This window comes from Bos taurus, chromosome 27, assembly GCF_002263795.3.
Source record: "Bos taurus isolate L1 Dominette 01449 registration number 42190680 breed Hereford chromosome 27, ARS-UCD2.0, whole genome shotgun sequence".
Classification (NCBI taxonomy): Eukaryota; Metazoa; Chordata; class Mammalia; order Artiodactyla; family Bovidae; genus Bos; species Bos taurus.
Window position 1 is genome coordinate 38,386,469 of NC_037354.1, and position 22,322 is coordinate 38,408,790.

General features: G+C 46.2%; 1 protein-coding gene across 3 annotated transcripts in view; it reads left to right on the forward strand.

The window, feature by feature from the left end:
• Positions 1-22,322, forward strand: part of PSD3 (pleckstrin and Sec7 domain containing 3) — a 596,024-nt gene that overhangs the window by 24,325 nt on the left and 549,377 nt on the right. For all 3 annotated transcript variants that reach the window (XM_024986357.2, XM_024986358.2, XM_059882381.1), the window contains exon 2: positions 22,201-22,246. The gene's annotated coding sequence lies outside the window, so the exon portion shown is untranslated. The remainder of the gene's footprint in view (positions 1-22,200; positions 22,247-22,322) is intronic.

The following is a 22,322-nucleotide window of genomic DNA, read 5'->3' on the forward strand; positions in this document are numbered from 1 at the left end:
AACTCTACATGAAGTGGAAACTTCCAGTAAATTCCTGTGGGAAAGATGTCAGGGCCTGGAGCGGGGGATGATGGGTCTTCCCTGGAAAGGGAGGGATGCGGGGTGGGGATGGGTGGGTGGTCTTCACCCAAAAGGTGGCATTTGGGCTGCTGGGGATCCAAAGGGGGTGGTATTTCCTCGCATCTTTTTTTATTTATTCATTTACCTGGGCTGGGTCTTCGTTGCTGCTCCAGCTCTTATTCTAGTTCCGCGGAGTTGGGGCTCCTCTCTAGTTGGGGTGCTCAGGCTTCTCCCTGCGGTGCCTTCTCTTGGTACAGAGCTCAGGTTCTAGGGTGCATGATCTCAGCTGTTGTGATTCCCGGGCTTTGGAGCAGAGGCTCAGGAGTTGCGGCGCACAAGCTTAGTTGCTCCGTGGCGTGTGGGATCCTCCCGGATTAGGCATCGAACCCATCTCTCCTGTGTCGGCAGGCGGATTCTCTACCCCTGAGCCACCAGGGAAGGCCTCCTTGCCTCTTGATTGACCTCAAGACCTCCGAGATCTTGGCCTGTTCGGGTAAGATGGCGGCACAGGCAGGAAAGAAAGAGGGAACTCCTGGAGACGCGTCACTGTGGGATTTACAGAGTCCCCGCTTTAGAATAATGTTAACAGTTACATGAGTCACGAGCCAAGTCAAAAAGCCATGTGAGTCCTGAATTTGTCGCTAAATGACTGTGTGAAGTGAAGTGAAAGTCGCCCAGTGGTGTCCAAGTCTGAGACCCCATGGACTATACAAGTCCTTGGAATTCTCCAGGCCAGAATACTGGAGTGGGCAGCCTTTCTGTTCTCCAGGGGATCTTCCCAACCCAGGGATTGAACCCAGGTCTCCCCCATTGCGGGCGGATTCTTTACCAGCTGAGCCACTAGGGAATGTGACTGCGTGGATGGAGGGGATTTCCCTGACCTCTCTGTCTCCACTGCTCCATCTGCTTACCGCGGAAGACCTGCCCTTCCCCGGGAGCGTTGCTGTGCGCTTCTAGATGCAAGAGTGTTTGTAGGTGTGTTGGTACCAAACCCCTCGACCAATGGGGCACATGCATCATTTCATTTACCTCTTAGCGTCTTTGTCCCTCTCAATTCTGGGATATTTCCTCAGGTCTTTTTTCTCTTTGATTGTATCTGATTTGTTATTTAACCGATATTTTGAGTTTTTAATTTTCGTTAACTACATACTTCATTTTTAGGTCAGTTGAGATTCTCCTGTGTTTAGTGCCCAATCTTTCATATGGTTTATATTCCCTCTTTTTAACTTTTTAATGATTTAAACACAGTTATTATTAGTCTCCGTCTAATATTTCAGTTTGGTGGGGAACACACATAGTTTCCTTATGGCAATTCATTTTCTTCTGTGGTTTGTAGCTTTTCACTGTGAGCTCATCTTCAACTGAGGTTGTTTTTCTCTGTGGGTGTCCCATGAACCCTGTAGGCAAACGTCCCTACATTTTTGCATTTTCTTTTGCCAAGTGCTCCGTGGGTTTCACTGATCTGGGAACCATTTTTGTGTTAATTATACAGTTTATGAGCCCATAAGTGAGGAGTCTACACTTATTAAGGGCTTCAGGATTGGGTTTGCATTATCACATAATTTTTTTGGGTTCATTTATTAGATTTTTATTTGAAAATCAGATCCCTTTCAAGAAACAAGCCACTAATAGAGTTTTTCTGGAACTTCTTTCCAAGGACTTAGCTGTATAAGGTATTTCCCAGTTTCAGCTCCCTCCTTGGCAGAGCTTAAGACCACATCACAATGTCCTTCCTGGAGCATTAAAATCTCTTTTGGACCATTATTCAGGTCTGTGTCTCAGGGGCCACTAGAGGCACCTTGTAATCCTCTCACCTTGCCAAGACTTTTCTGCTTTTGTTGATAACTCACGAAAATCCTTCCCCCGCCCAGTATTGGCTATGTGTTTACATTCTTAGTTATATTTTATGTATTTGTAGATGGCGAAGTGAAGTGAAGTGAAAGTTGCTCAGTCATGTCCGACTCTTTGCGACCCCATGCACTATACAGTCCATGGAATTCTCCAGGCCAGAATACTGGAGCGGGTTGCCATTCCCTTCTCCAGAGGATCTTCCCAACACAAGGATCAAACCCAGGTCTCCCACATTGCAGGCAGATTCTTTACCAGCTGAGCCGCCAGGGAAGCCCATTTGTAGGTAGGATGGGCCTATTTTAGTTCAAATGCCCACGTTGCTGGAACCAGGACTCTGTCAGTTAATATCCTATAGATCAGGGGTCCCCAGGCCCTGAGCTATGGACAGTATTGGTCAGTGGTCTGTTAGGAATCGGGTCACGCAGCAGGAGGTGAGTGGTGGGCAAGTGACTGAAGCTTCATCTTCGTTTACAGAGGCTCCCCACAGCTCACATCAGCGCCTGAGCTCCGCCTCCGGTCAGATCAGCAGTGACATTAGATTCCCGTAGGAGCATGACCCCTTCTGGGAACTGTGCTAGTGAGGGATCTAGGCTGCATGCTTCTTATATGAAAAATCCCAAACCACCCCTTTCCTGTTCCATGGAAAAATTGTCCAATGTTTTTGCAACCCTGTGGAAGGTAGCCCGCCAGGCGGCTCTGTTCATGGGATTCTCCAGCAAGAATAGTGGAGTGGGTTGCTATGCCCTCCTCCAGGGGACCTGAGCTGAGAGTCTCAGCCCAGAACCCTGAAATGGGATATCTGCACTGCTTGGGGAGTGTTGGATTCTGACCAGCAGCTGTGGTCAGGAACTTTGCAAATGGCAGACAGACTGTCCCTGACTTGTTCTAAATCTTGGTAGATGTCCTTGATGGACTGTGGTGTTATCTTCCTCTAACTCTTCGCAACCTAGAGCTCCAAGCAGACTTGACTACTAAATTGGCGTAGGCTTGCTTGATGAAACCGACTTGCCGTCCCTGCTATTATCTTTTTCTTCCCAGCCTAACATTTTCATTGGATGGCATCAAATGAACCGGCTTGAGGAAAATTCAGCTCTTGTATGAGACGACCACACTTTAATTAGGGCTTTAAGTAATTAAACTCCTTAGGCAACAGGCTTTGCATGTAAGTATTATATCAGTGAAGAAATTTGTTCTCATAATTTAGCACTGGGTAAACAAAGATGCAGTTCCCATGGAATCGTCATGAATTGTGGAGAAAGAAGGAGTGCATATGTGTTCGGATGTCCCTTTAGTCCCCTGGCAGAAGCGTGGTGCAGTTACTCATAACACACGCAGTGGCAATATTGTTTTTTCAGTTCTGAGTAATGGTGTTATTTGCATCTCCTTTGGGAGATTTCCATAACCTAATGGAGCTTCACAACATTTGGCCATAATTATCCTTCATTTAGTTTAATTCATTTGATTTAATTTAGATTGCTTGGCACAAAGCTAAGTTATCCCTCCCTTTCCTGTGAGTAGACAGCAGTTATTGGAAGGCAGCTATGATATCCATCTCAAATGTCACAGCTGGGTGACAGATTCTTCGAGGTTTGCATTACATCACCTACGCTGATGTTTGCTGCTCTTGCCAGAATTGCTTGCAATGTATCTACACTAGGATGCCTCACGTTATGTAAAGAAAGTTGGGTATATTCTTGTCTCTTCGTCAACATAAAAAGTTTGCATAGGTCCTTTGAACTTTGCCTGGAAAACCTTGTTTAACTTTTCATATTCTTCTCTTCATGATAGTTTCTTCCATAACTCAGAGCAAGGACCAAGGGAGCGCAGGTTTTGAGAACAGGCCAGGAGGAGGCGCGCTTGCGTGAAGATGCAGCAGACCCAGGGCGGCGCTGAGAACATCCGGGGCTTGGTGATAGTCTTCTCCTCTCTGGTTAATGCTCCCGCACGTGAGGAAGACGAAAGTTGCCCACGTCTGGGTAAAGAGCTCAGTGACTGGCCTGCGACGCCTTGAGTCAGGGGAACATTGAGGTGTCTGGGCCTGTCTTGAAACTGGCTGGGGCTGCCCTCAGAGTGGGGGGCTGACTTCCTGCAAAGCTAGTAAATCTTATGTGTCAGGGACCCTCACCGTGTGGGGCTCTTCCAAGACCCTGGGAGGGGCCCCAGCAACGTGCTTATGGTCACATGTTCCTGTAAAGTATGCCTCCAAAAGGGAAATCAGCTGTCTTAAGCACTGTTGGTCCAGCCCTCTGTCTCAGCCCCCTCTGGGCGTGCCTCTGTGCTTTCTCTTGTGTCCAGGGTGTGACGAGCACGCGTGGAGTCTGGAGGCTCCATGACAGGGGAAGTTGAACTGGGGAGGCGTGCAGCGAGGGTCATGGAATATGTTTATGAGGCTCATGATCACATTTGTACAGGGTCACTGTTGAGAAACCTATATACAGGTCAGGAAGCAACAGTTAGAACTGGACATGGAACAACAGACTGGTTCCAAATAGGAAAAGGAGTATGTCAAGGCTGTATATTGTCACCCTGCTTATTTAACTTATATGCAAAGTACATCATGAGAAACGCTGGGCTGGAAGAAGCACAAGCTGGAATCAAGATTGCCGGGAGAAATATCAATAACCTCAGATATGCAGATGACACCACCCTTAGGGCAGAAAGTGAAGAGGAACTAAAAAGCCTCTTGATGAAAGTGAAAGAGGAGAGTGAAAAAGTTGGCTTAAAGCTCAACATTCAGAAAACGAAGATCATGGCATCCGGTCCCATCACTTCATGGGAAATAGATGGGGAAACAGGGGAAACAGTGTCAGACTTTATTTTTTGGGGCTCCAAAATCACTGCAGATGGTGATTGCAGCCATGAAATTAAAAGACGCTTACTCCTTGGAAGGAAAGTTATGACCAACCTAGACAGTATATTGAAAAGAAGAGCTATTACCTTGCCAATAAAGGTCCATCTAATCAAGGCTATGGTTTTTCCAGTGGTCATGTGTGGATGTGAGAGTTGGACTGTGAAGAAAGCTGAGCATCGAAGAATTGATGCTTTTGAACTGTGGTGTTGGAGAAGACTCTTGAGAGTCCCTTGGACTGCAAGGAGATCCAACCAATCCATCCTAAAGAAGATCAGTCCTGGAATTTCTTTGGAAGGACTGATGCCAAAGCTGAAACTCCAGTACTTTGGCCACCTCATGTGAAGAGTTGACTCATTGGAAAAGACTCTGATGCTGGGAGGGATTGGGGGCAGGAGGAAAAGGGGACGACAGAGGATGAGATGGGTGGATGGCATCACCGACTCGGTGGACGTGAGTTTGAGTGAACTCTGGGAGTTGGTGATGGACAGGGAAGCCTGGCGTGCTGCGATTCATGGGGTCACAAAGAGTCAGACACACTGAGTGACTGAACTGAACTGAACTGAAGTGACCAGGAGCCGTCTCATGTAGGGCCCCCTGCTTCTACCCTGACTTGCCTGCTGCAATGTGAGGGTGCGGGGCTAGGGTCAGGCTGTGACAAGGGCGTGTCCTGCTGGGCCCACACTGGTACAGCCAGGTAGTGGAGCAGAAACTAGGATTTAAACATGTGGAGACAGAAACTGGTCCTTGGAAAATCTCCCAATTATCAGATATGTAGGATTGTAGAGGGTTCCACTTGCAGTCGCACCTGGTCTGAAGAGAATGTTCTCTCAGGAACAGACACAATAATTCGGTGTATAAAATGAGAAAATCCCTGGGTGGTATTTTTCTCTGCTGGTAGAAACCAGTGGGATGCACTGATCAGACTTCCTGAGTGTGAGGACACAACCCACCCTCGGGGAAATGTCTGTGTGTGGAGTGCTCATGCATCGCAACAAACCTCGGCCCGTGTGCAGCATCTTCTTAGGTCCTGGCCTAGCAGAGTCTGGTGATGACAGAGGAGACCATGTACCAAGGAGTCAAGGACACAAGTGGTCAAGGGACAGAACTCCTGAGCTCAACCATCAGTCAGTCGACGTCTTTGGCAGAAGAGTGATTTGATTAAACAGTTAACAGTTCAATATAACACAGCAGCATCATAACCATTTAAAACTGCCTTTGAATTGCTCTAGTGTATGCCTTGATTTCAGATAAATCAGGCGTATTTCCTCAGATTTATTGTTCACACTGAAATTCAAATACAATAAGAAAGAAGTACGCCAGTGGAAGCCCACGTTGTAAGAAAGAAAGACAGATGGATGGAGTTTAAAATGTCACTCATTCATTTCAGCTATTTTATATTTCAGTTCCGGAATTTCCAAATTATTTTTTTACTTTAGATTTCGATTCTCTGATGAAATTCTCCATTTTTTTCCCATAGATTTTCTCAAGCCTATTAATCAGATTTTAAAGTTCATTCTAATCATTACAATATTGGTGACCTATGGATTTACAAAACCTGTGATTTTTCTTGGCTTGTGTGAAATTGTTTTCTGACACACCTTTTGGATAAATGATGATCATTGTGAAGAAAAAAACAACAACAACTCTCCAATACAGGTCTTTGGAAACTAAAAAACTCCCCAAACTTTAATAGTTAAAACTTCTGAAGATAAGGATATATTAATAAAGACAAGAAAATAAAGATAATGAAAATGACACAGAAGAATGTTTAAAGATAAAAAAGGCCAGGACACTTAAGTGGGAAAGAAAAAAAGCAGAAGGAAGATGAAAATAAGAACAAAGTGAAACAATTTGTACAAACAGCACATCAAGGCCAACAGCTGCTTCATTTCGATGAATCCTTGACTGTGCTAAATTCTATGATCTCAGCTTGTTACATCGAGCAATAATTTTGGATGCCATTTAATGAAAGCACTGTTGTTTCCCCCAAAACCCAAATTATTATCCCAATAATATTTACAGAAAACCAAACAGCACACACACAAAGATGTTTTGAAAACAGATATTCTGGGGAAAGAATGTTTTTAAGGTTTTATACTTTAGAGGATATTTTTCAATTATTTTCTTCATTTATTATTGATTTGTTTATTTATTTATTTGGCTGCCTCTGGTCTTTGCGGCATGCGGGGTTTTCATTGCGTGCAGACCGTAGCTGTGGTGCGAGGTCTTAGTTTCTCTGAAGCATGTGGAATCTTAGAAATCCGACCAGGGGTTGAACCGAGACTCCTGCATTTGCAAGGCAGATTCTTAATTACTGCACTGCCAGGGAAGTCCCTGGGAAAAAATTTTAAATAATCCAAACTGGCATGAGATTCTGGTTGGCTATTCCAAGACTGCCTGTGTCATTTTATTTGTAAGTTCCTTTCAGAGAGGCAGATATTCCTTATGTAAGATCAGGTTTTAGACTAGATGGTTATGTTGCTGCTAAGTCACTTCAGTTGTGTCCGGCTCTGTGCGACCCCATAGACGGCAGCCCAGCAGGCTCCGCCGTCCCTGGGATTCTCCAGGCAAGAACACTGGAGTGGGTTGCCATTTCCTTCTCCAATGCATGAAAGTGAAAAGTGAAAGTGAAGTTGCTCAGTCGTGCCCGACTCTTAGTGACCCCATGGACTGCAGCCTACCAGGCTCCTCCGCCCATGGGATTTTATGTTAAGAACCTTCAAAAGTCATAAAGATTCTATAAAGCACTAGAAGGCTGTGTTTACTTGAATTACACATTAATCAAATAAAAATGTTCTATGTCTCAAAGAACAAAGAAATACAGTATTACTTTGGCTGCTTGAAAGAGTTATGTTTATTATTTTTTCATGAAAAGTTTTTTTTTCTGATGTTGCAATGAAAAGTGGCTTTCCTCAAATAATGGAACTTTCAGGGAAATTGTTGAGCTAATTACTGAATTTAATTGACTTTTGTAGGAGCAATTCACAGCAAAAATTTTAAAAAGTGACTTGCTTATCCAAAATAGCTTATATAATATGAACAAAAATAACTTGAAATGTATTTAAAACAAAAAGTTAAGACAATCAAATAAATAAACCAGAAAACAAATGGACTCTGTTACTGTAAATTCTCCATAGGAGTTGACAGAAGCTTTATCAGCCGGTGTGTTACTCCTGTAATAGAAAACCCAATGCATGAGTTTTAGCTTTTTTTTTTACCAATTGAAAATCACTTATCTGTGACTTTATTCAATAAAGTACAAAAAAAAATGGTCAGACAACATGTAGAAGGAGAATGCAACGACCTCAAGTACTACTTCAAAATAGTGAGGCTTCCCCAGCGGCTCAGCGGTAACGAATCTGGCTGTGATGCAGGAGACGTGGTTTTTGGCCCTGGGTTGGAAAGATCCCCTGGAGGAGGGCAGGGCAACCCCCTCCAGTATTCTTGCCTGGAGAATCCCATGGACAGAGGAGCCTCTCGGGCTCCACTCTACAGGATTGTAATGAGTCAGACACAACTGAAGCGACTGAGCACGCACACTCAGTGCCCGTGACACACGCAGCTGGCTCCCCAATCTCTTCAGAGAGAAGGCTGCTCCAACAGTAGGCATTCCTAATGACGGCGGTGTTCTTATCATAGTAAATCTATGTGCTCCGCAGGTCTGTCCGGAGCGATGTGAGCCACTGAAAATGTCACATGAGCTACAGTAAAACGTTTCCATGAAAACAAGTGAAAAAAAGAAAAAAAAACAGTTCAAATTTTTCAATAATACATTTTGTTTAACCTATGAACCTTAACATGTAACCAATAAAAATATATTTGAACATTTTGTTTTTCTAATTTTTAAAAATACTTTTATTTAGCTATTTTTGGCTGTGCTGGGCCTTCATTGCAGCAAGCAGGCTTTCTCTAGCTGCAGCGAGCAGAGGTTACTCTCTAGTCGCTCTGTGCAAGCTTCTCACTGCAGAGGCTTCTCTTGAAGGGGCTCTAGGTGCTTGGGCTTCAGTAGTTGTGGTGCTGGAGCTTAGTTGCTCCAGTCCTGTGGGTTCTTCCTGGATGGGGGATTGAACCCATGTCCTCTGTATTGCAAGGCAAATTCTTAACCCCGCTAGACCACCAGGGAAGCCCACGAATGTTTTAAATTCTAATTTGTGTGTGTGTGTGTGTGTGTGTGTGTGTATACCAAGTCTTTGAAATCTGAGATGTATTTTACTTCACAGCACTCTCAGTTCTGACCAGCCCCATTTCAAGTGTTTACAGCCTGTAAGGTTAGCGGCTGCCCAGGGGATAACACCCGTGTAAGGGGTGTTGTGTTTCAAGCACAAATGACATCTTGGATTTTTCTTTAAAGGGTTTAAATGCAATGAAATTGTTTTCTCAACATACACTTGCAACAAGGGTGCAAGGTAGCAGCAAGCTGCATCCCCTGCAGACAGAGCCGGCAACTGACTCTCGGGTCTGGACGGCCCCCACCCCCAGTGAAGCCAATGGAAAAGCGCAGCTCAGTGGGGTCCTCGGAGGAGCGGTCAGGGGCAAGGGCAGCCATGGGGGGCCTAGGGAGAGCTGGCAACCCCAGCAGTCTGAGCTGCAGGCTCTCAGAGGGCGCCCAGGGCACTGACAAGTGGCCAGGCTGGGAGGAGATGCTGGGCTTCCAGGGACCAGCTGACTTAACCTTCCTGGTGACCAGTGATGGGGCCCCGGTCCTGCGTCCAGCGTGGGTGTGACAGCTCCCAAGCCTTAGGAAAGCCCGCGGTGAGGCGCCGTCACCCTGGACCGACTTTTGAAAGTGTATTTTGTCTTATAGGAGTATTGCTTTCTTTGCTTTCCTCTCTGCATGAAATATCTTTTCCCTTCCATCCCTTCACTTTCCGTCTGTGTGTGTGTCTTTAGACCTGAGGTCTGTGTGTTGTTGTAGTGTGGATTCCACGTGTCCAAGGGAGGAGGTGAACTCGGAGTCTCCCTATGGCACTGTCTCAGGCCCCTCCCAGAGGACTTCCCTTAAGCTGCTTTACGTAACATTCTGCTTGAGAAACATCAGCTTTACACACCAAAAACTAGGCAGTGTAGACTGACAGAAACCATAAATTCTGCTCCTGAACCGCTGCTGTGGCCACAACACCAGGTTCCATAGGGAATGTATATGCACACCTATGAACTACCCTTGTGCTAGGAAAGAATAAGGGATAACACCACCTTTAAGAACCCAAAATGGACCGACAAATAAATCAAGCAGTAGGAGATTTCCAAAGAAAAGAACTTAGCCAGCACTGTGGCAACTTGGCAAGGGAGCTGACAACGTTTTAGAGCTGGCTCCAACATCGCAGATGTCATATTTGAATTGAGTCTTACAGGATACCTAACAGTACGCTAAGTGAGAAACGCAGTGTCAACCAAGCAAAGGAAAACCAAGCACGAGCAAAGGCCTGGTAGCATTTAAAGGGCGAGATGTGCTGGAAAGGTATGGCTTCCCTGGTAGCTCAGGTGATTAAGAGCCCTGCCAGTGCAGGAGATGTGAGAGATGCTGGTTCTATCCCTGGGTTGGGAAGATCCCCTGGAGAAGGGAATGGCAACCCACTCCAGTATTCCTGCCTGGAGAATCCCATGGACAGCAGGGCCTGGCGGACTACAGTCCATGGGGTTGCAAGAGTCAGACACACTCAGTGACTGAAGCCCCTTCAGGAAATGGAAACTCGGGAAAGACTTAGGAGTCAGTGTGCCTGCAATTTAGGCTCTAGGTTGGGGGTCAGAACACCAGGAGATGAGCCCATGAGGATAAACTGAACCAGTTAGGCTGAAAGCATTTGGACCTCACCATTTAGGTGAGGCTAGCTCCTGATCATTTTAAGCAAGGAAATAACTATGATCAAGTCTTTATTTTTAAAGATAAAAAAAGATCAAAGTATAGTGCCAGCTGAGAGAATCCCTCCAACTGTATTAGTCAGAATATGCTAGATTGTGCTGCAGCAATAAGCCCCAAATTTTAAAGGCTTAAACAAACGTTCAGTCCTCTCTGTCACGTGACATGCCTCACATGAGTCAGCAGAAGTTCTGCGACACGTAATCCCTCAGATTCTGTCTTGTAGCTGCACCGTCTGGGTGGAACACAAGGCCTTCTTGTCCGCAAGCAAAGAGGGAACTAGTCGCACAGCCTTGCTTAACTGCAGGAGAGCTGGGATTACTGATGAGCAAACATAATCCTTGGTGACCCTGCCTGTCTCTGCCCCACAGGAGACAGTTTAAAGGGAAACTTAAACCTGCCTGGATAGGGCAGCGTAAGAGCCCCTGGAGCGGTGGCCGGGGGGCTGGGGGTACCACTGAGGACTTGGAGAGCTCAGCTGGGGCCAGGCAGACATGGAAAAGTCAGCCCTTCGCATCTACGTGTTCAGTGCAGTTCAGTCACTCAGTCGTGTCCATCTCTTTGTGATCCCATGGACTGCAGCATGCCAGGCCTTCGTGTCCATCACCAACTCCCGGAGCTTGCTCAAACTCATGTCCATTGAGTCCGTGATGCCAGCCAACCATCTCATCCTCTGTCGTCCCCTTCCCCTCCTACCTTCAATCTTTCCTAGCCTCAGGGTCTTTTCCATCCCTGCTCACAGATGGATGTCCTCTAACTTCTACTGAGATAGTTGTGGGAAATTAACAAGGAAGCTGATGGAGATTCTAGGTCCCTGGGGCCAGGAGCACGTGGTGTGTGGAGCTCCAAGGCCAGGCGTGTGGATCCTTGTCTCCCTTTTCACCCCCCGTCTCATCGTGAGGGAAGGTGAACGGGACGACCTCTGGATGAGAGAGGGAAAGAAGAGGACAGAGAGGAGAGAGCGGGAGAAAGAATGAAATAATTATATTGGGGGAAAACAGCATGTTGATAGTGGTTGTCTGGAGGTGCTGAGATTATGGGCCACTTTTTATATCTCTGTAACTGCCTTCCTTTTCTATATTTTTACATATTAGGCAGTTTTAAGTGTTTTCATCATTTAAAGGTAACTTGATTTATTTCAACAGCTTCCCTAGTGGCTCAGATGGTAACGAGTCTGCCTGAAATGCAGGAGACCTGGGTTCGATCCCTGGGTTGGGAAGATCCCCTGGCGAAGGGAATGGCAACCCACTCCAGTATTCTGGCCTGGAGAATCCCATGAACAGCGGGACCTGGCGTGCTGCAGTCCAGGGGATGTCAGTCTTAAAACACTATATGCAAGTTTTCCTGTTTATTCTGACAGCGGCTTGTGAGGTTGACACTTTCAGCATTTTGATTTAATCGTTTACACTATGCAAGTGAAGATTAGAAAAGATTAGCAAAGAATTCTCTCAGCTTCTCTGTGAGTCAAGTAGTAGATCTGAGCAAGGATCTGAGGACAGTTTGCACCACTGCCTGGGAGGAGGGCCTCCAGGGTGGGGCTGGAGCCCGGCTTCAGCATGGAATCTGCAGGTCACTGATTGCACTGACAATGTGGCTGAACCTCCGGTGACGGAACTAGCCTCTCCCTCCCCGTCACCACGAGCTGGTTTCTCAGAACTGGGTCCACACCAAGCCCTCTATTATGTGGAGAAAAGCCCCTCCCCTCTGCTCATGACTGAATAATGGAAGTCCTTGTTTTTGACTGTTAGAAACTTTACATTGAAATGAATACTTTTAAAACCCCTATGTAAAAACAAAAAGGATATTAGTCATGTAATAATTAGCATCGTTGCAGGAGGTGGCCACGTGGAGCAATGTTAATTTGAACAGACATGAAGCTGAGAAGTGCTTCCCAGGTGGGACAGTGGTAAAGAATCCGCCTGCCAATGCAGGAGACCCAGGAAATGTGGGTTCAATCCCTGGGTCAGGAAGATCCCCCTGGAGGAGGAAATGACAACCCACTCCAGTATTCTTGCCTGGAGAATCTCATGGACAGAGGAGCCCAGCGGGCTACAGTCCACGGGGTTGCAAAGAGTCGAACACGACTGAGCATGAAAGCTGAGAGTGGATGAGAAAGTTGGGGTTCGTAATCTGTTAATTCAATTTTTTCCTGTGTGAGTCAAGCCAGGCTGGTGACTTGCGGTTCTGTCACTTGAATATTCTTTCCCTCTGCATCACTGGAGAGACTACGCAGCTGTTCTGATCTTCCAGCTGTTTCTAATCAAATTAAATGAAAACTTGGAAACAGGCTCTGAATGAACCCATATCGTCTCCAAACAGGTCTTGCTTCAAGCAACCCTGGCGGGGTGGAATCTTCTTATCACCTGTTTACATGCATTTATTTCATTCCTGACACAGAGAAGAACATACTTAGAGCCCTTAACTAAACGGAAGATCTGCTCTAATCTCTGTCTGCCCCCCCGTCCTTTGTAGGTCTCCCAAGACGGTCTGTGTACCCAGACTGTTTGAAGCTGGCTGATCAAACAGGATAACTAAGGCCTCGGGAGACGCTGCCAGAACCTAGATGTGGTTCAAACACCAGGGTTAGGAGATATGTCCGCAAGGAAAACTGTGCCGGAGCGTCACTTTTGAGGATAGCTGCAGCGTCTCAGATAGAAGGCTGGCAAAACGTCTTCAAAAATATAACAAAAATAAAACCATGGTGTTCCATGTATTATAAATCAGCATAAGTGTAATTGGTAAGACCACAGGAGAACTGGTGTCCAATCCCAGCTCCATTTACTGGGCACCTCTGCACAAGCAGTTTCCCCTCTGAATATCAGTTTTCCCATCTGCATAATGGGAGCATACTCCTCTCATTGCAGTGCCTGGCTTATACTTGAGGAAGCAGAGCAAGGGAACTCCTCACAGTCAGTGATGGGCAGAACCAGGATTCTATCATACCTTCCCCGGACTCAGAACCTGGCTCTTCACGTTTAAGCTGTAAGGGAGCCAGGAAGCAGACATCCAGAAAGAACTTTTTTAGACATGTAGACAGATGCAGAAATCATAACAGAAAATGTACAGATTTAACCACATGAATTTTTAAAACTTTTTAATATAAAACACTGTTGGCCGTGTCATCCCCACCTCACTCGGGAGAAGTCCGGGGGCTGTTCTTGTTTCTTCCTGATGGTCCCCGCCCCCAGGTGGACTCTGGGCTGGACGCCAGCCAGGCATGAGTCCAGTTTCCTTCCCCTCATATCGTATCAGCCTGTCTTGTAATTGAAATATCCTACTTGGAAAGTCAGCATCTAAATGTTAGTCTTTTCTTTTCCCTTTGACATTTGTGTTGCAGCAATTTAAATTCCCTCGAGGCAGATGAAGGAAGAAGGTTAAATACAGTCACCCCACCCTGCCCCCTACAATTCCAAACATCAGCCCCACCCCGTGGTTTGGTGGTTTGAGTTTGTCTCCAAATTCACCCTTGAGCTCCAGGGACAGACTTTCCTGTTCTTTGGGCTGGGCTCTGTGGAGATTCGAATCCCAGCCCTGCCATTTACCCTGCAATCTGAGACAACTTACCTATCCTGTGTTTTCATCTGTAAGAATATTACTTTGTGAGGTTATTTTGAGGATTAATTGATTCACGGGACGTTTTCAGGACAGCGTCTGGCACAAAGTAAGTGTTCAAGAGAACTGTACCCGCATGTAGACTACCAATACTGTTGTTTTTTAGTCACTAGGTCACATCCTAGTCTTTGCAACCCCATTGACTGCAGCCCACCAGGATCCTCTATCCATGGGATTTCCCAGGCAAGAATACCAGAGTGGGTTGCCATTTCCTTCTCCAGGGGATCTTCCGGGACCAGCGTCTCCTGCATTGGCAAGTGAGTTCTTTACCACTGGGCCACCAGGGAAAGCCACCAATACTGTTAGCTGCCCCAAACTCAACCCTACCTTTGAATCTGCCGGTAAAGCTCCGTGGGAATAAAAGGATTAGGCAGTAGTCTGTACTTGGCAGTCTCTTCCGAAATGTTACTGCTTCTCTTGCTGACCCCATGGACTTCCTTGTGGCTCAGCTGGTAAAGAATCCGCCTGCAATGCGGGAGGCCTGGGTTCGATCCCTGGATTAGGAAGATCCTCTGGAGAAGGGAAAGGCTACCCACTCCAGGATTCTGGCCTGGAGAATTCCACGGACTGTATAGGCCATGGGGTCACAAAGAGTCAGACACCAGTGAGCAACGTTCACTTTCACTTTTTCTTCCTGATGGAAAATTCTGCTAATTCTCTCTTCTCACAGGATAAGACTTTTCCTTATCCTGTGAGATAAGGACTGACCTAGGGACTGACTGACTGACCAACAGTCAGTCACCTGTAACCTACGAGGTGGAGTTAACTGATCCAAGAGGCAAGTTTGCAGAGGATGGCATGGTTCCTCCAGCGTTAACACCCCATTTGTATGTGCTTAACTATAAAGATAAGTTCTGAATCAACCTGTGGGAAGATGAATAAAATTAGCTCCACTGGACTTTGATCAAAACATACATTATTGGGAGAAAAGTAGTTTTCAGTCTTCAGAATTCAATTGTCCAGCTATGAATCTAAAAATTTTATGGAAAAAAAAAGTGGACTCAAAGGATGTGGCAGCTGGAAAGGGCTCAGAGGTCACCCAGAGCCCACACATTTTAAAGATGAGGAATGAGCTCGAGAGGCAGGAGGGGACTGGCCCGGAGCCCCAGGGAACTCCTGGGGCAGCCCAGAGCAGACCCAGGGTCACCAGGGGCTCCCACAGGAGCTGCTGCAGACGCCAAAATCAATCTCCTAAACCCATTAATGCAGGATTGTACTGAAACCTCCTGGAGACCTAGAGATTATCCTAAAATCGACTGAAAGAAATTGGAGAGCACGCTTTCTTATTATTTTGATTTCATGAAAATGTTCTAAAGTCAAAATTAAAATTCAGACTGTCAAAAGCGTCTGTGTAATTTCACCAGGTGTGTGTGGTCTGTCTCAGCATATTGTGGTAAAGGTACATTCAGGTTTTCTTTTTCAAATGCACATTCTTTCAAAAAGCGGAGTGTGTGGGTAGAGATGTTTTCATAGAGATGTTTGGGAGGAAATTCCTCATTTCCAAAGCAAGGCTTAAATATAGAAAAAAGCAGGGGTGTTGATTTTTCTCTGGGGTTTGGTGTTTTTCCTTGGCACTTGGTCATCACACTGCATATGGAAAACTTGCTGGCCTTTTTTAAGCAAATGGAATAGTTATCTAAGGGGGCAAGCCATCTGGTCGGGAACCTAAGCCCCTGGCTCTCTAAGATTACGCTCGTTCGGTGGAGCTGTTCCCTTTCGTTGTGCAGTGTGACACGCAGGGCCCAGAAACCTAACTGCCTATATTTTCCTATAATTGAAAGTCAAGTCTATCTGGGCCCCCCATTCTTCCCAAATCTAGAAAATTGAGTCAGTTTCAACTAAAGCTATCACCGCAGGGTTGCTCCAGTCAGTTCATGATCTCCCTGCCCACTTCCTTCTGCTCCGAGAATGATGTCAGCGCCAGAGGCTTGTCCACTTCACAGCTGGGGCAAAGGGCACATCTGGGGAAGTCTTGAGAGTTCCAGCTGCTCTTTGTCTGCAGTAGCATCCAGGGAGGAGCACAATTTGTGTACGACTGGGCTTTCGTCTCCTGAAATAACTGATCATGGAAATGTTCGTTCCTTCTAGATGTTCTGTGATTCCTGAGTCAGAAGTGATCTCTTTCTGCACCACAGCCCTTGTGTTTTGTGTTTCTTGTCTCGCTGACCACATATTTTGTATTTTGCTGGTCTTTTTCCGTTTTACCTTTTAGATGCAAAGAGAAAAGATGGTCTTGTTCATTAAAAAAAAAAACCACAAAATCCAATGTATGGCAGCACTCTAAATACGTTTTCTGAGTGGATAAAGTAATGATTGTATCAGTCAGGTTTCACTGTGATAACGCTGTGTAAGGAAAACATCGGCAACTTACAGCACTTATTTCTCCCTTGGAGTCACGGACAGTCAGGTAGCTCTGCTCACGCTGCTGTTGGCTTCCGTTCTGCCCCACAAACTCCATCTGATGGACTTGGGCTGAGGGAGACAGGGCCGGCGGGAAATCCCCATGATTCTTCAAACATCCACTTGGAATGAGCAGAAGCCACTGCTTTCCCCACTCCATTAGCTGAAGCGAACCAGCCAGCCAAACCCAGTTCCCCAGGAAATGCATTTCTCCTGGTGTGGAGAAGGAGGGAGGTAGGTCAGACTTGGAGGCGAGAGGGGATATCTGCTGAAAAATAATGTAACCTACCACAAAGACACCAGGAGCATGGAACGGGAAAGAAGCAGATCCACAGGAGAAGTTCCTGCTGTAGCAAAGCTACCACCCAGACAGCCCTGACAAGGCCTTTCCCATTAACTTCCCATCCACATGCAGCTCTTCCCACCCAAGAGAAGAAATAGATGAAATGAAGCCCATTAAAGTTTTTAAGCATTTTTATTGAGATATAATTCATATACCATGAAATTCACCCACTTAAAGTGTAGAATTCAATTCAGTGGCTTTAATATATTGTAAGAATTGTGCAACCATCATCACAATATAAATTCAGACCGTTTCGTCACTTCGGAAAGAACCCCCTACTCATTAGCCGTCTCTCACATCAATCATCTCTCAACTCACGGCAACCACAAATCTGCTTTCGGTCTCGTTAGATTCCGGATGTTTCCTAGAAATGGAATCCTATGATATGTTGTGTTTGGCTTCTGCCTTTTTTCATCAAGGCTCATGCATGTTGTAGCGTATATCAGTACTTCACACTTTTTGTGGCTGAATAATATTCCACTGTATGGATGGACCACATGCTGTTTATCCATTCACTGGTTGATAGATGCTTAAGCTGGTTTCACCTTGGGGGCTACTATGAACACTGTGTGTAGGCTTTTGTGTGGACAGATGCTGTCATTTCTCTTGATTACATACCAAGGCGGGGTTGCTGGGTTGTATGGTAGCTCTACGTTTAAACTTTTGAAGAACTGCAAACTGTTTCCCTGAACAACTGCACTAACTTACGTTTTTGGTGGTGGTGTACAGGGTTCCTAATTCCTCCCATCCTCATGGACACTTATAATTATCTTTCCTGAATTTGGCCTCCTAATGGTTTTGATCTGCATTTTCTTAGAGGCAAAGGATGTTGCACATCTTTCCATGAGTTTATTGGCTGTTTGTACATCTCCTTTGGAGAACTGTCTATTCAAAAACTCATTTTAATTAGGTTATTTATTTCTTTATTATTGAGTTCCAAGAGTTCTTTGTGTATTCTGAACACCAGTCCCTCATCAGATAAGGGATTTGGAATTATTTTCTCCCATTCTCTGGGTTGTTTTTTCACCTTCTTGGTGGTTTTACAGAACAAAATCAGTTTGCCTTAGGTCTTAAGCTTCTTTCATGCCAACACCGCTGAACTTTCTTAACTGGACTTCAGTGTTGCCAGAGCCTTTCAGCTTGAAATAGAAGTCTCACTGCTAGTTCTCCCCGGGGTCACAGCACCGTGAGAATTAGTTTTCTGTTGTGTTAAGGAATGATTTAACTCTCCCTCCAGCCCCAGATCATCTCACAGGGAAGACGCACATCGAATGGACTTTAAATCCACGGCCTCCCTTGGAGTGGTTCCCAGGGACCCCAGAAATTGTCATCAATCCTGATAAATGTTCCATGACCTCACCTGCATGTTCTCAGTGCTCTACAACCTAGAGATGAGAGATGACCTAATTGAAAAAGCTAAACCCACAAATCTACAAGCATGAATGTGCCTCTGTAGACCTGAACTCTCCCGAGAGCCCTTTGTTTCTGACATGCAAGAGGGCCCTGGTGTGCAGAGCCTGCTTTTAGTGTCAAGCAGGCTTTCAAACAGATTTCCCCTGTGGCTCAGTGGTAAAGAATCTGCCTTCAATGCAGGAGCTGAAGGAGATGCAGGTTCGGTCCCTGAGTTGGGAAGATCTCCTGGAGGAGGGCATGGCAACCCACTCCAGTGTTCTTGCCTGGAGAATCCCAAGGACAGAGGAGCCTGGCGGGCTACAGTCCATAGGGTTGCAAAGAGTCAGACCTGACCGAACGACTTAGCAGGCACGCGAGCAGGCTTTCAATCAGCAAATTGTAAGCGCGCACAGAGCTCTTACCGGTCAGCTGTTCTTCAGGTCACTGATAAACTGACCTGTAGCACAGAGGGTGCAGGTGTTGGCTATGGGGCCCTTAAAACTGTCCATCTGCCAGATGGATTCACAGGTGTCAGTTTCACTACGCTCGCCTCCCTGTCTCCCTTTTTAACACATGGAAACTTGCTTAAAAGCGTGAAGAGGTATGTGAGTACCCAGACTTCATGGACCAGTATGCACTGTCTCAGGTAGGGTTTCCCAGATGGAGACTGTGCCCCTGGAGGGAGGTTTGTAGGGAGGCCCTTAGGGGCAGCTCCCGGGAGCCGTGGTCCCATGAAACCACAGGATGATGAGCGATGCAGGTTCACGCTGTATCCTCAGGGCTGAGCTATGCTGAAACTTAGTCACAGTTATAGGATGAGGGGTCAGGAGGTGGCAGTCAGGTCTGACGGCGCTCGTGTCCTGTGGGTGGAGGTCTCTGCACTCCCTGCAAGCAGGGTGAGGTGGGATGCTGCCCTTCGTGTGGGGAGGTGTCTCGCTTCTGTGGGCCCAGAGGGTTAGGGGCTCTAGGAGTTTCAAGGCTGAAGGGGGAGCTGAAATCAGCCCAGCTGTCCTTGGCAGGATGTTTCCCCTTCTTGGACTCTGCTGTCCTGGCGGTTAGGTCCTGAGCCTGGGGATCGTCTTCCTCTGCCTTCTCCCCCTGGGAGGTGGGGCCCTCATTGTTGCTGTAAAGATGTCCTCTGGCTTCTCTGACTCTCAGTCACTGTAAATTGCATGTAAAGATTTTCCTGACCTTTTCTAGAGAGTCAGCTGAGCTCAGCTATTGAATTCCACTATTGGAGTTGCTGTTGCCCCCAAACTTGTCACACATCGGGCACCTTCCACCGTCTCCATGGTCGCTGGCAAAATTTCCACAACCAGATTAGTTTCCCTGGGCAGTGATGACAAACTGGGAGGCTTACACAACAAATGTGCATTATCTCACGGTGCTGGAGGCCAGAAGGCTGAAATCAAGGTGTCAGCAGACCGTGCTTCCGCCTAGGGCTCGGGGAAGACCCTTCCTCGCCTCTCCCTGCTTCTCATGGCTCCTGGCATCCCGGCCTCTGGCTGCACGACTGCAGCCTCTGCCTCCGTCTCTCATGCCTTCTTCCTTACGTCTCCCTGATGTTGTGTCTCCCCTCTGCCCTTTGGCAAGGATTCCAATCACCGGATTTAAGGCCAATCCTAAATCTTATTTTGAGGTCCTTAGCTAATTCCATCTGCAAAGACACTATGTTTAAACAAGGTCCTGTTCTGAAGTTCTAGGTGCACGAGAATCTTTGGAGACACTAGTCAGTCCACTATCGAGAGCCACTTTGTGGCAAGGGCTGTTGGTGCTTAATTTACCACCAACAAGGGGTGGTCTTTGCCAGCCAGATAGCACGCGAACCAGTTCCAAAAGTCCACGCTCTCTGTCAGCCCACTGCTGATACCACCTTCATGGGTTCCCCAGGAAACAGACCCTGGGCAGAGTTCAGCCTGAAGTTGTTTATTCCTGAAATAAACTGATATTCAGGACAAGTTATAATGCTGTGCATGGGTGTATACCAAGTTGCTTCAGTCATGTTCGACTCTTTGCAACCCTATGGACTGTAGCCTGCCAGGCTCCTCTGTCTGTGGGATTCTCCAGGCAAGAATACTGGAGAGGGTTGCCATGCCCTCCTCCAGGGGATCTTACAGACCCAGGGATCAAACCCACGTCTCCTGCACTGCAGGCCACTGGGAAGCCCTATGTAATGCTGCTGCTGCTGCTAAGTCACTTCAGTCGTGTCCAACTCTGTGCGATCCCATGGACTGCAGCCCACCGTGCTCCTCCGTCCATGGGATTTTCCAGGCAAGAGTTCTGGAGTGGGGCCATTGCCTTCTCCCTATATAATGCTATGTGACTATAAAAATGCACCTGTGAAGAAAATGTAATGACATGGAAATAAGTTAATGATAGAATCTTAAGTGAAAAGGGCTAAACTGGTGTATATATAGCTTAATATTATTTTAGACAAAATAAAATAATCTGAAAAGTTATTCACTGAACTATTAATGGTCATGAAATTATGATGGCTGATTTTATCTTTGGCAGTAATGTTTAACCTTTTATAACAAAAAAGGAAAATTGTTTGACAATAATCATTCCAAGGATTGATTTGTGTGTGACTAACAAGAATTAAGTCACCTTTATCACCTGGTACTACAGTTAGAAGAGCAAAAGCCCAGAATATTCATGGCAGAATGGAAGGCAAACGCCCTCCCCACCACCCATCTCATGTCCCATTGTAGGCCAGAGGATGTGATCTCCAGTTCCTGGGGGTTATGGGCGCTCAAACCACATGGAGCCTCAAGGCTGCACTATAAACCCTTTAACCAGGTTTATTATTACACAAGTGGGAATCAAACTTGTGCTGACCACAAGAGTCTGGAGGTAAATGTAGGTGTTCTGACAGCTGTGAAAGATGTTATCTTTTTGGAAAAGAGGCCGAAAGCTTCTTATTGCATCAATTCAGTTCAGTTGCTCAGTCCTGTCTGACTCTTTGTGACCCTATGGACTGCAGCACACCAGGCTTCCCTGTCCATCACCAACTCCCAGAGCTTGCTCAAACTCATGTCCATCAAGTCAGTGATACCATCCAACCATCTCATCCTCTGTCTTCCCCTTCTCCTCCCCTCTTCAATCTTTCCCAGCATTAGGGTCATTTCTAATGAGTCAGCTCTTTGAATCAGGTGGCCAAAGTATTGGAGTTTCAACTTCAGCATCAGTCCTTCCAATGAATATTCAGGGTTGATTGCCTTTAGGATTGACTGTTTGATCTTCTTACAGTCCAAGGGACTCTCAAGAGTCTTCTCCAACACCACAGTTCAAAAGCATCAATTCTTTGGTGCTCAGCTTTCTTTATGGTCCAAGTTTCACATCCATGCATAACCACCAGGGAAGCCCAAGAATACAGGAGTGGGTAGCCTATCCCTTCTCCAGGGGATCTTCCCGACCCAGGAATCAAACCAGGGTCTTCTGCATTGTAGGCAAATTCTCTACCAGCTGAGCGACCCGGGAAGCCCTCCTATTGCATAGGGAATGTCATGTATGATTTGAGGACACTAGCTGCTGAGTGATGCACTAAGCAGAAGGCCCAGAGTTTTCTCCCAGCCCAAATGAACCAGGTGTTCTCAAAAGCCAGATAAAACCTGACCTCTGGGTGGCTGTTCCTGAGAGACACTCTATTTTTTCATCACCAGGAAGACACACGTGCAGGATGCTTTGTGCAAAAAGCATAATCCTGAAAATTAGATGTAGAATTTTAATTTTTATGTTATTTAAAAGTTCAAAATTTATTTTTGCATGACATCTTTTCACACAAGAAATAAAACACTGTGAACAATGTTGAAACCTCCTTGTTTCTCTCCACAGATCCATCTTACCTTCCTTCTCCAGAGACAACCACATCAAGAATCTGGTAAGTATTCTTCCATCACACTTTTATATTCTTACCACAAACATGTAGTCAAAGCAATACTCTGTTATGCTTTGCA